The sequence below is a fragment of the Ambystoma mexicanum genome, chromosome 5q (genome assembly GCF_040938575.1).
Source record: "Ambystoma mexicanum isolate Mex_15411 chromosome 5q, UKY_AmexF1_1, whole genome shotgun sequence".
In the NCBI taxonomy this organism is placed as follows: domain Eukaryota; kingdom Metazoa; phylum Chordata; class Amphibia; order Caudata; family Ambystomatidae; genus Ambystoma; species Ambystoma mexicanum.
In genome coordinates this window covers 557,045,478-557,058,142 of record NC_090933.1, presented here as the reverse complement: position 1 = coordinate 557,058,142, position 12,665 = coordinate 557,045,478, and the positions used below count along the sequence as shown (strand labels likewise).

The window sequence follows — 12,665 nt, the reverse complement described above, 5'->3', positions numbered from 1 at the left end:
TCGTGGGACGGATTTGGCCAAAATTGTGTACGGCCAGGCCACCCAAGACTGGAAAGTTTGGGAAAGATTTGTTAAAAGTAAAACAAGCGTTTTCAGCCTACTCCCCATTAACTTTTCCATTGACAAAAAAGATAAATTTTGCCCCAATGCACAGCCAAACCACTGGACGGATTTGAACCAGGTCCGAAACAACTTGATCACAATGCGTTGACTCGTGACCCTTTTGTGGTTTGGGGTTATTCTGGCCAGTCGTTCTTTAAATATTTGACAAAGAAGGGGGTGCCCCCTTAATCCAAAATTATAGTTATATCCCCATGATGCATTGTGGCATAAGGCTTTTCCCGCAATGGAAGAGGCAACATCTTTTGTTTTCTTTGTGTGAAAAATAACGATATACCTTTAGTTATCAGAAAAAGAAAAGGCAGAAAAATGCTATTTGCAGTGCAAACAACAAGCAAATGCCATTATGCAAGAGGTTGGGGGGTGACATTTGGGAGATGGAGGTGGGCTAGCCACAGAGTTTGCAACACAAAGCTTTCCCAAACCCTCAAAGGAATAACAGCGGCTTACCCACTTCACAGATGAAACTGCATCACAGAAACAAGTGTTGGGGGACATTGGAGAAGACAGGGGAGGTGAGGAACCCATAAGAGGAGTGGGGGAACAGACACAGATGAGGGGGGCAAAAATTTGCCTCACAGGGCAAAAATAATATTTTTAAACTGTTTTTCCCAATAACCACAGTTAAAATGACTACAAATAGCCAAGGGTATATAGTTCATTACAATGTAATTGCAGTTATTAAAAAAAAGTTATACAAAATATATATGTATATATATTTTTACAGCTAAAGTGATGTTAGTGGTGAAATATCACTGGCCAAAGGCCATGCCCAGTGGCTTGGTAACGTTTTAACGTCTTAAGGCCTGATAGTGTTGTAAAATGTAAAGTGGACACGGCCAAAGGCTGTGACCAGTGGCCATGGCTGAAGGCCATGTCCAGTGGCCTGTTAGTGTTAGAGAGACGGCACAGCCAAAGGCCGTAGTGTTAAAGAAAATAGAGAGTGGCCATGGCCAAATGCCATGGCTAGCAAGCAGAGAATGTTTTAAAATATACAATGTGCACAGCCAAAGGTAATGGCCAGTGGTGCTGAAAAATATACAGTGGACACAGACTAAGGCCCTGGCATCTGACCATGACCGAAGCCCATGGACAGTGGCGCTGAAAAATGCACAGTGGCCACCGACGAAGGCCATGGACAGTGGCGCCAACAAGTATTCAGTGGGCATGAACAAATATTATGGTATAACAAAACCCTTGAAATTCAAGGAAAAAACTTTAATTGAAGTCCAGTTAAGGTGAGTAAACTTAACGCAAAAAAACCCTTGAAATTAAGCACATTTGGAAAATATACAGTGGGCTCGACCAAAGGACATGCGTGCTGGTCAAATGCTGTGGCCAATGACCATTTCCAGTGGCACATTAAAATATACACTGAGCATGAAAAAAACTGGTCCCATTTTCATTTGCCAACAGGCTCTTTTTTAAAGTAATTTCGTACTTTTCAAAGTAATTTTGCGATGCCGAAATTATTTTTAAAAGAAACATCACTTCCTTTTCAATTTTAGGGGATCCAAACACCCCTATCCCGATTCTTTTCCCCCTACCACAAACCCCTCCCCCCAAAATATTTTGATGAGAACTTTTTGAAGTAATTTCGGCAGCAAAAATATAAATAAAATGAAATTCAAGGAAATAACTTTAGTTTGCAACAGGAATGTGCAGAGTTAAGCCAGTCCTGAGTTTCCTAATGTGCTGAATGTTAAGGTTTTTTTTGTGTTAAGTTTACTCACCTTAACTGCACTTGAACCAAAGTTTTTTCTTTAATATTTATACCCACACACACACACAGATTATAGTATAGTGAAGTTGAAAATCAGGTTTCATAGGAAACCCAAAAATTGAATTGCTAATACCTTTGACTTGCATGATGGATTTGGCTGATATTTTGCAAACAAAATGTTTGTCCACAAACTGGAAATTTTGGGAAGGATTTGTTAAAAAATAAAAATGTCTGCGCTGTGCACAGCAGAAATTGCTGGCCGGAATTGGACAAGGTACGAATTGGACTTGGGCACGAATCGTTGACTCGATTTCTGGGAGGGGTCGGGGGTTATTCTGTCCAGTAGTTGTTAAAATATATGATGGAGAAGGGGGTGCCCCCTTCTCCCAAAATGATAGCTATATTTTTCACATGGTGCTTTGCAACAGAGGCTTTTCAGAGATTATTTTGTGCTTAATGGGAGAGATAACCGGACCAGGAGAAGGAACTTGTATAGAGAGCGGTTGTGAATGGAGAGCCAACCAGCATGTTGTTGGCAGGTAGAAATGGGGGAGGATCTGGGTATGTTGAAGAGAGTGTGGGTAGCAAAGTTGAGGACTGTGTCTAGAGGGATGTGTAGAGAGGAAGTCCAGGGGGTAGGTTTGAGCAGTAGTCAGGGTTGCTGGCACGAGAGTGGAGATTGCAGTTTTTTTAGAGTGCTTAGTTAGAAAAGGACACATTATTCAAACGTTAAGGAGGTTATTAAGAGTAGCAGAGGCAGTGGTAGTGATGAATTGTTTCAGTCATAGGCTGCTATCAAAGAGGATTCCCAAGATTTCAAGCCTTAGCTGAGAGAGCAAGAAGGTCAGGTGGGAAAGAGATAGGAGAGTGGAGCATAGAGATGGCTTTGGAAAGATAACTTCCTTTTTCCTCCATTTTTTGAGAGTTCAGCATGAGGCAGCAGAAAGTCATCCAGCGCTGAATTTCAGTGAGACACTTCGTAATCTGTTCCAAGATGGCTAGGGTGAATGTGGCGATCAAGACAACATCACATTTGCAAAAACCAAGGCCATAGGGCGTTCTATGTCGTTTTACCGACATTAGTTTTTTTGAAATAATGTTTTTATATATTTGGGGGGTCCCCACCAAAGCCACCTCCTTCCCTATATTATTAACCCTACCAAAATCCCCTCCCCAGCCCTTTTAATTCCTTAACCCTGCAATGTATTGATTCATTATTTCATTAAAAATCATATCAAAAAGAAATGGGGGATGAAATAACGCAATACCGTCATGGAGACTGAGGGGAAGAGAAGCGTGATTGACAAATGTCAAAAGTGCAGACATTTCCGAAGTGATGAGTATAGAAGAGAGTGTGGTGTGGTGAACATGAAAGAGAAAATTGGAGATATGCATTAGTGCAGTCTCTGTGGAGTGTTTACTATGGAAGCCAGAATGAAATGGATTTCCAAGGCTATTAGCCTTAAAGTACTTAGAGATCCAATTGAAAACGTCTAGCTCAAGGACATTTGAATAAAGAGGAAGAAGAGATACTGGGCTATAGTTTGTTAGGCGTTTTTGGGTTAGCACTTTAATAGGCCTAAAACAGTTGCAGGCAGGGAAGAGTCCAGCAGAGAAAAGGGGGGTTAAAGGCCTCCGAGAGATAAGGGCACGTTATTGAGACTACTTTGACCATTTGGGGAGCAAAATGATCGATAGGAGCGCAAGATGGGTTGGCACTGCAGATGGTGGCTGCTAATTCAGTTGGAGAGTTAGCAGAGAAGTAGTCGAGAGTAGAAGAGTTGGTGAACATAAGGAGAGTTGGGGATGGAGAGAGAGGAAGGCTGTGAGAGCGTCACAAATTTTGGAATTTTTAGACGAAAAGTAGTGAGCAAAGTCATCAGCAAAAACCGAGGAAGAGATAGATATTAGCTTGAGAGGTGTGAGCAAAAATCAGAGGGTAGATGAATGTGTTCAAGTTTGATTGTGAAGGGAGGAGATTTGGTTTGTGAAGTAGAAGAATTTGGCCGAGTCCAGTGCAGAGGTTAGGGCAGCCGGGGATTTTTTGTCAGGTAGGTGTCCGTAATTTGCACCAACGGCATAGGTCACACTGTATGTTTGTTTTGAGTGTCTGAATGTCAGAGGTGACCTAAGACTGAGGAGAGGGATGGGAGCTGTGAACGCTCAAGCAGGATAATTTTGGTCAAATGGAGTCATACATGCATAGTGAAAGTCAGAAAAATCACAGTCAATGGAAGAGGCATGAGTAAGGGAAAGAGACAGGAGAGAGATAATCACATCATCAAGATAAGGGGCAAGAGAGGTCTGCTTTAATTTCCTCTTAGTATTTGAAGAGGGGAAATGAGAAGCAGAAGGTGAAGGGTCTGGGATTTTAATGAGTACAATGGAGTGATCAAAGGGAGAAAGGTTACTGGAGAGGTCAGAGGAAGATAATGAATTAGAGAGAAAGACAAGATCAAGAGAGTTCCCACCAGAGTAAGTAGGCTGGTCGTAAAGGGTGGCCACGTAGACGGCCACATAGACGGCCACATAGACGGGAGTTAGGTTTAAGGAAGGTGGCTGCACGGATCTGAAATGAGAGTCAAGTGGTCCTCAGCATGCAACACTTCAGAAATACCGTTAGCATTTACAGCACCTTTCAACCCTTTGTGTTCCCAGATTGAGTTGTCCAATGGTTCCATAAAGAGGTTAAAATAAGGGTTGATAAGGGAATGCCTTGCTGTGTGTACCACGAAAGCTAAGGAATTCTTCAGCCCTCACTCAGTTTACAACAATGTGTGCAGTTGCATCACTATACAGCGCTCAGAATATACTTATAAAATTAGATCCAAATTGAAGTTTCTGTGGCACAGCCCGCAAGTAACCCCAGCATATCCTATCAAAGGTGGTTTCTGCATCTTTACTTGCAATTTTTGCAAAAGGTGTATAATATTAGTAAATTCTCTAACACTATCATAGCTGTTCTGTCCCTGGACAAAACCCATCTGCTTAGTTTCAGTGAAGCATGTGATTATTCCTGCTAGGCCTAAAATAAAGACTTTAGTCCCAACCTTAACGGACACATGTAATCACGAAATAGGGTGGAAAGTTGCACAGTCTGTTTATGTCTTGCTGGTTTCCGGTTCAGCAGGATAAGTGCTGTATGTTTGGATTTTGCCAACTTACCCCTTCAAATAGCCTCTAGATAGATTCTTTACAAGCTAGGCACTAGTATTTCAATGCATTTCTAAAAGAATACCACTGGGACTCCGCTTGGGGTTGGGCTTTGTTGCTCCCAAAATGTCACCCCATCTATCACAGAGTCTAGTGTTCCTGTTTACACTTCCGCCAAGCTCAATATGTTGCGACCACCCAGACAGCTTAAGATATCCAGACAGCATAAGATCATCCCTTCGTCTTGTCTGTTCAATAATTCATATAATTTTCTAAACTCATAGTTAATGTCTCCTTTCCTAATAAAATCTAAACCATCCTCCCCTATGATTGATACGACACAACTTTTATGGTCTTCCTTCTTCGGATTGTTGCTTGGAAGTGCCCCCACCCTTTCCCTGTGCTCCAAGAAAGCTTGTCTAGTATAAAAGAGATGACATTTCGCTCGTCATATTAGCCAAAAATCCAATGTTTGCCTAGCCATAAGCATGGCTTCTCTGCTCACCTCAGATGGGACCATATCATGCGATATGTACGGGTTCCTTCAGCGCCTATGCCAAGCACTTCTGCACTTGTTTAGGTGGAATCTGATCCCTCATAGTGACCTTTAATCATCCTATGCTGAACACTCATTGCCTTGTAGATATAAAGCGAGTTCATTGTTTATGTATTTCCCATAGGAATTGTCCGGTAGGAGCAAGCCATTCAGGCATCATCTTTTCTCACATAGCGGCAGAGTGAGTAGAAGGTAGAATGGTGGGGGGAGACTTCAATTTGGTGCATTTGGTGCTGAACAGTAGAATACGTAGATTGGCTACTGGGCTGCACCAGTCTGAGGGTAGTGTTAGACAGGCGCATGCTGATAGAGACTGGGAATTTAATAGACCCTGGGTGTCTCTTAACCACTGGACAGACAATATGTGTTGCTCTAGCCTTAATGAATCCTCATCTCATATTGATGTTTGTACTGATAGCGAAACTTACACCGGCGGAAGTCTATGAGGTGCTGGGTGGGGGGGAATTGTAGTCTCAGATCATGCAGACATTTCTCTTTGTCCTGGACTGGTTTGGGGATTGGGGAGAGGTGGTGGGGGTCGAATGTAAAAATGTTTTGCCATTTTCTTTCTCCTTTTATTCTCCAGTCTTCCCCTTTCTGTCTCACTTTTTCTACCACTGTGCCCCCTCTGCCATTTTATTTATTTATTTATTTGTATTTGAAGAGCGGACTACAGCCCAAAGGCATTGAGGCGCTGTTACAGGATATTGTACGTAAGCTTGATTCAAGGGTTACATTGGAACACAGTAAGGTCTCTTGGTTGCAGATTATTTTTATCAACTGCAACCGTCAGTTGGAATAAACTTCCGCTGAGTCTGAGACTTGAACCTAATAATCTCAAATTCAGAAAAACATTGAAAACCTTCCTGTTTAAATGAAAACAGAACACTAGTGTAGTAACTGTCCTTCTCTGTCTTGGCATGCCAAGTGTCCCGTCCTGTACACAGCTGGTTATTCTCCCAGCAATTGTCCATGTCTTTCTGTTGCGCCCTGATGCCTGCAGGCTTACGGCGCATTATAAATAAATAAATAAATAAATCTTTCCTTCCTTCTCTTCCACCACTTTTTCTTTTACTATATTCTTTCTCCAGGCAATGTTATTTCTTTTTGTAGTCTTTCTTCTTTTCTCTCTCTTTACTTTCGATGATCTCTCTGTTTTGTTGTCGGGTTCTCCCTTTTTATAGCCTTTGCTTCTTTTTCAAATTAATATACTTCTGTCTGTCTTTTCTAGTTCTTTCCTCATTCTTCAATTTCCCTTCCTCTTTCTTCAATCTCTCCACTCTGCTTTTGTTTTGCCATTTTGGGGTTAACCAAGACTATGCCTGTCTTCCCTGAAATAGAAGGTCCCATATAAAGAGAAAGTAGATCATGTTCTAGGACCATAGAGTGTAAAAGTGAGGCGTAAATCAAAGGCATAAGCAGTTTACTCCTTACTCTTACACTTGTGGCGATTATGAAACTAATTGGATGCAGAGTATTTCAACATGAATTCCTCCTCCCCCATCAAATGCCTGATGTTTATACGCAATCATGTGCCAGCCTAAATCCAATGGATTTCCATGGAATTTCCCTGCTCTTTGTGCCTATTAAAAGCAGGTGGATTCCACTGGAATCCCTTGTAAGTGTCATCTGCCATGGCAGGCAGTATTTACACTTTTTGCAAAACAGAGCGCAAAAACAGGTATAAAGATGATTATACCTGTTTCCACACTTTTTTGCACTCTGTTTTGCAAATAATGAAATTTGCATAGTCGGGACAAATTAGTATGACAGAAAGTGTCATGCTTCCACCGATCACCATTTCTGAATGTCAATCATTGAGAGGTTGAAGGTGCGGTTTGGCGGAGGTGTGCGGGTGGTTGCAACATCAGAAGACATCAGTAATAGCCTCTAAGATGTCAGTAACATGGGTTGTCACAAATTACTTGTGAAAAGAAATCATGCATAGACGCTTCTTTGATTCTCTACACATTTTCTGCTGCATCGTACTGGGCTGTGCAACACAAAAGTGTGAATAACGGAAGCATTGATTTGGGTTTTCTTAATACATGCCTTTGTTCGTTAAAATGTTGCTGTCAATATGGACATTGAAAAGTAGCTGCGTTATTTGCACCAAATACCTATAATACTTAAGAAGACAGCCCAAAATTATGAGTAGGCATTGCACATGAGATCAAGCTTGTCTTTGTATTCTTATTTAAAAACCCAACAAAAACTGTGTGACGTTCCAGGATAACCAAGCATCGTGAGGGCACAGGAGCTGCAAGTTCATATTTCAACAATAAGGTCATTCTGCCTCATTACAAGTGAGGCGGTAAGGGGTTAACGGTGCTGGTAAAGATACTGGAGCCGTTAACCCCGTACCGCCCTATTATGAGGTCCCCTCATAATAGGGCGGTCCTTTTACCAGACGTACTTTGCAGGTCCCGCGAGGGGACCAGTATGCTAACAACGGGCCCGTCATTAACGGGCCCATTGTTAGCATGGTCCCCATTCCCATTGAGCCCTATGGGGGCTCAAACGGGAATGGGGATGGTCCGGGTCTGTATTCCCTGAATGGGGAAATACCGGCCCCTCCAAGGTCGGAATGGCCCAGTATTTCCACATTCAGGGACCACGGACCCGGACCCGAGTTTGGAGGCAGCCATGCCCTTATTAAGAACATGGCTGCCTCCAAACTCGTAATGAGGCTTTGTATTCAAAGAATTGTCCAGGATTTTGGCATTGCAAAGCTGAAACTCCCAGTAGAAGGCCTTGCGCTTAGCAATGCACTGCAGCACCTCCTAGTGAGGGTCCCCAGCATCCACCACGTGGTGATATGATATGATATGATAGGTTATTTATAACGCGCTTAATACCCAGAGGTTTCTAAGCGTGGACCCAGGGATCGAACCTGTGTTGCTCCGTGTCATCTTGCTTCGAAGCCAAGCACGTTGCCCCTGAGCTGTCCTCGCGAGTAGGTGCCCTACTGCACCTAGCATTCCAAGAGACCGGTGGCACTGTGGCTGGAACCAATGGGAGGTAGGAAGGGAATGGCTTGACTAATCATCCAAATGCAGGTACATGAGGTCAAAGCCGATTGGCTACTGGTCTGGTCACTCGCCCCGGCAGCAGCTGGGAAAATGCAACCAGCTGCTCCTCAGAGCGAAATGCAGCAAAAGAAATTCTGGGCGGGAAATCTCAAGCTCTGGATTGCAAGTTTGATGCTTGAAATAAAATCCACGTGATCACTTTACAGTGCAAGAGGTATTTATGCCTCAGCATGCTGCACTGTATAATACAATATTTTCTGTGGGCTCTGCTGAGAGCTTTTCAGAACATAATATGGTTTAAGTTTCAAAGTAAAGAACTGTAATTGTATAATCAGAGTGCAATCAAGTAATTACAGGTTCCCCAGCTGCGTGAAACACCTGAGCGAGCGAACAGCGCCAAATCCCAAAAGCCTTAGATCCGAGCAACACTAAGGCATTCCCAAATTGGCCCCCAACCCACCGCTCAAAATCTTACACCTATTCATAACATGGCTGGCGTGAGCAGCTTTCTAGGGTCCTTTTACTGCATGCATAGAAAGTGTCACAATGTTTTGCAAAAACCTATTGTATTGTGACTGTAAGCCAAATGTTATGCTAGTGTTAAAAATCCAGCAAAGGAGAGAAAGAGCCGAAAGCAGAGGCGTTTCCTTCAAGTGATAGTGCGGTACTCACAACGGTTTCCAGTGTGCCAACGGACGTGTACCAGGACACCGCCCCAAGAGGGCTTCGAATCTGTGGGTCCTCTTTGCTTCTCGCATCAGCCCATGTTGTCTGATGGTTCTTGCACCAAGTGGCACTCAGGGGTGCCGAGTACGTGGGTGCTCTGGGGAACTGGCACCCGCTGGTAGAATCAATTCAGGGCTGAGCCCCCCCCCCCCCCACCCTCCAGCCAGAGAGAAGATGGAGTATGGATGACCCTTTGTTTTGGGCTCCAGTCTGTGCCTCTCTCTCTGACCCGGGTTCGTGGCACTGAATGGCCATCTATGGCCATGCTGCATGCATTGCATGTACCGCATGACACTAACAACCTCTCAAAATACTCACTCATATTCAATCTTGAATTCATAATATTGTTAATAATAATAAATAGAAATAATACCACATTTTTGCACACTCTGTTAAACCAGATTCCTCCTGTTATTAAAACCAAATTCAATTGTACTGAGTGTGGAAAGATGCCGCGATTCGAACCAGTGCCATATTTCCTACATTTTGTGCATATTGTCTAGGGCAAGATACAATCTTGAGAAGAGACATGTAAGTAAGGAAAATCCCTGTTTCCCGATTAATAGTCAGGCTTTTGACTGAGCAGAGGCATTGAAAAATAATGCGCATCTTAGTGGTGCTACATAGAGGAGTAGATGTGGGCCAATTTTGTTGGCAGGATATACTCTGAGTGACCACTCTGTACTGCTCCACTCCACAGCTGCAGGAATACATAGGAATTGTGGAGACAACTCCTGTTGATTCGCTTCCTTCTTCAAGGACTTAATCCACAAGATGATTAAGATCCGCCAATTCTGCCTAAACCTTATGAAAGAAACGATTGTCTCCCCATGACTTTTCAACATTTACGCACACGCACGTCTCCCGGAATGCACAACACAGTTTGCTCTCTCAAATGTATGGGATTACAGGTATGTAGTGATCTGCTCATGGAAAGGTTTGGAAGCAAACTTGTCGATGTGACACTTCCTATCCAAAACCCAAGAATGGATGAGACTAAACAGGCTATCCCTCCCGCCCCCCCCCCAAACCCTCCAGAATTCCTTAAGCCGCCTTAAGCAAATTGGCATTTAGCTGGCCTCTGTCCTAGGGTATCCCAAATGTACTGGCATGAATAATCAGCAGAATGGCAGTCACTCTAGGTGCCTCCTAAACATTCATCCATCAAGTGAACACTATGGTAATAAGCTTTCATTACCAACGCTCTAGGTTCAAGAGCGTTACTCCCGTACTTTGTTTCGGCCACAGAATGGAGCTGGTTAAGGTAGTGATCAATGACTACTGCAAGATTAAATACATTGGATTGTCCAACAAAAATAAATCAAATGCAGCATTTCGAAAATAAACTGGTTTGGATCTGAAAAGGGAATCCGCATTACATCAGCACTGACATCCCTAGAAGGTCATTCAATGAAATAAAGCATCACATACCAACTGTTATGCATGACCTGTAATGTTTATTGGTCATGTAACCCTAAATGAACCCGTGTGCAAGTTAATTGAACACTATCTATCACAAAGCAATTGAAGATCTCGGCACAAATGAAAAAATCCGCTTCTATAACATCTAAAAGACGATATCAGCCAGAACACATGCTCAATGGTCTTAAGCTCTAAACGAATGGAGCCTGGGTTTCAGAATTCATCAAGAAAACACACGTTTCTTTAGGAACCGAGGAGCAACCCTTCTGCCAAGCTTTTTTGAAATGAATTAACATGACCCTAATCAGCCAGATATTCTTGGCATCAGCGGGTGATGTATTCTGGTTCCAGAAAAAGACTTACCCGCCCTCCCAACTTACGCAGAGGAAACTGGAATGCAACTTTACAGCTAACTGTTAAAGTTTCCAGACCATTTATTTCCTTCCGTTCTCTTCCCCATCCACCTTTCTTCCTAAATGCAATGAATGTTTTCTAAGCCACGTACATTGTAGAAGAAAACATCAAGAAATAAATATATAGCGGCAAAGGGATAGTTTGGACAAACTTTATTGAATGAGTATGTTATAAGTATAAGTGGTGCATGGATGAATCATGTTTAAGCAAAGAGTCTTGTTTGTGATACCAAGGAAAAATGAATCAAGTAGGTTATGATCTGGCTTACTACAAAAGCATATAGGCAGTACACTCCATAATTCAGCTTTATAGACCTAGCCTGAGGGCTGTACTGGGAGTTATAGGCCTTTGAGACCAAGTTAAAGGCCAGAATGCAGCGAGGGAGTTTAATAAAGTCTTAGGGCCCATAACTCCTGGTGCGGCCTGAGGGTGTGGACTAAGAAGCTATAGTGGCCCTTAAAATAAAAAAAGTTTTAAAAAAATCAGCATCCCTGAGGAGGGAACGGCAAGGCATAGAAAAAAGTTTGGTCACGTCTGCCAGGTGTGGCTCGGTGAAGACTGGGGGTTGGATGATGCCCTGCCACTAAGAAGGTACGGAGTGTGGAAGAGGAGCAGATTTCACGTGCCTGGGCCGCATTGGTTAGGTGCCACCTGAGCATGGTGGTGAGTGGTGCTGGCAGGGGGCCTCTGTCCTCTGTCCCCCACTCTAATCAGGTATGCTTGGGGGCCAGGTGATATAGGTTGCCCGGGCAGGGTCTGGCAGTTGTTACCCAGGCAAGGAGGAGAGCCGTGCTGGCAGTATGGCTGTCAGTGTAGTGCTCCTGTCAGAGAGGGCGCTCTGCACTGAAAGCCGTTACCGAATGTCATGGCTCTCAGTGTGGTGCTCACTTCCATCACAGGTGTACCAAACTGAGAACCATGGCTCCGCCCAGCACAACGTTCATTGGTGAGAGGGAGCCTGCACTGACAGCTATGCGGCTCTGGTAACATGACCGTCAGCTTAGTACTCCCTCTTTTCACACTGAGTGCCATGTCACTCCCCCAGGACATAATTATCTTTCAGTGGTATGGGAGTAAGAGATGCTTAAAAGAGAGCAAGATAAATGCACATCTTTTAAGACAGTCAGATGGCTATTATTTGTATTCAATGTTTTTCGTTTATAACCCTTCTACATTGTTTTAAACAAATCCAAGTAAGTGTATGTTTTCTACATCTTATTGCACGAGGTGTAAATATTATGGTCAATCGGAATACCATCTTTCAGAATATGAAATTTGAAACTGATCCAGAAAGTTACTCCTTGTTATTGTTTTGAACAAATAATAACTTGCAAGATCTGGATAGCCAATGTTTGTGTGCTTAACAGATGGCAATAGCAGAATATGGTATATTGAATATTGGGATGGAGACATTAACCCAGTGTTAAAACACAATCTCAATCATAATTTAGATAAATAGTGGTTTTAAAATAAGTGAACATAAGGTGGGCGTTGTGTGAATAGGCAGATCTATGGCAGA

At 43.1% G+C, this 12,665-nt stretch overlaps 1 protein-coding gene across 3 annotated transcripts in view; it reads left to right on the top strand.

The window, feature by feature from the left end:
* ST18 (ST18 C2H2C-type zinc finger transcription factor) overlaps positions 1 to 12,665 on the top strand; it is a 683,846-nt gene that overhangs the window by 419,880 nt on the left and 251,301 nt on the right. The gene's annotated exons all lie outside the window — the stretch shown is intronic.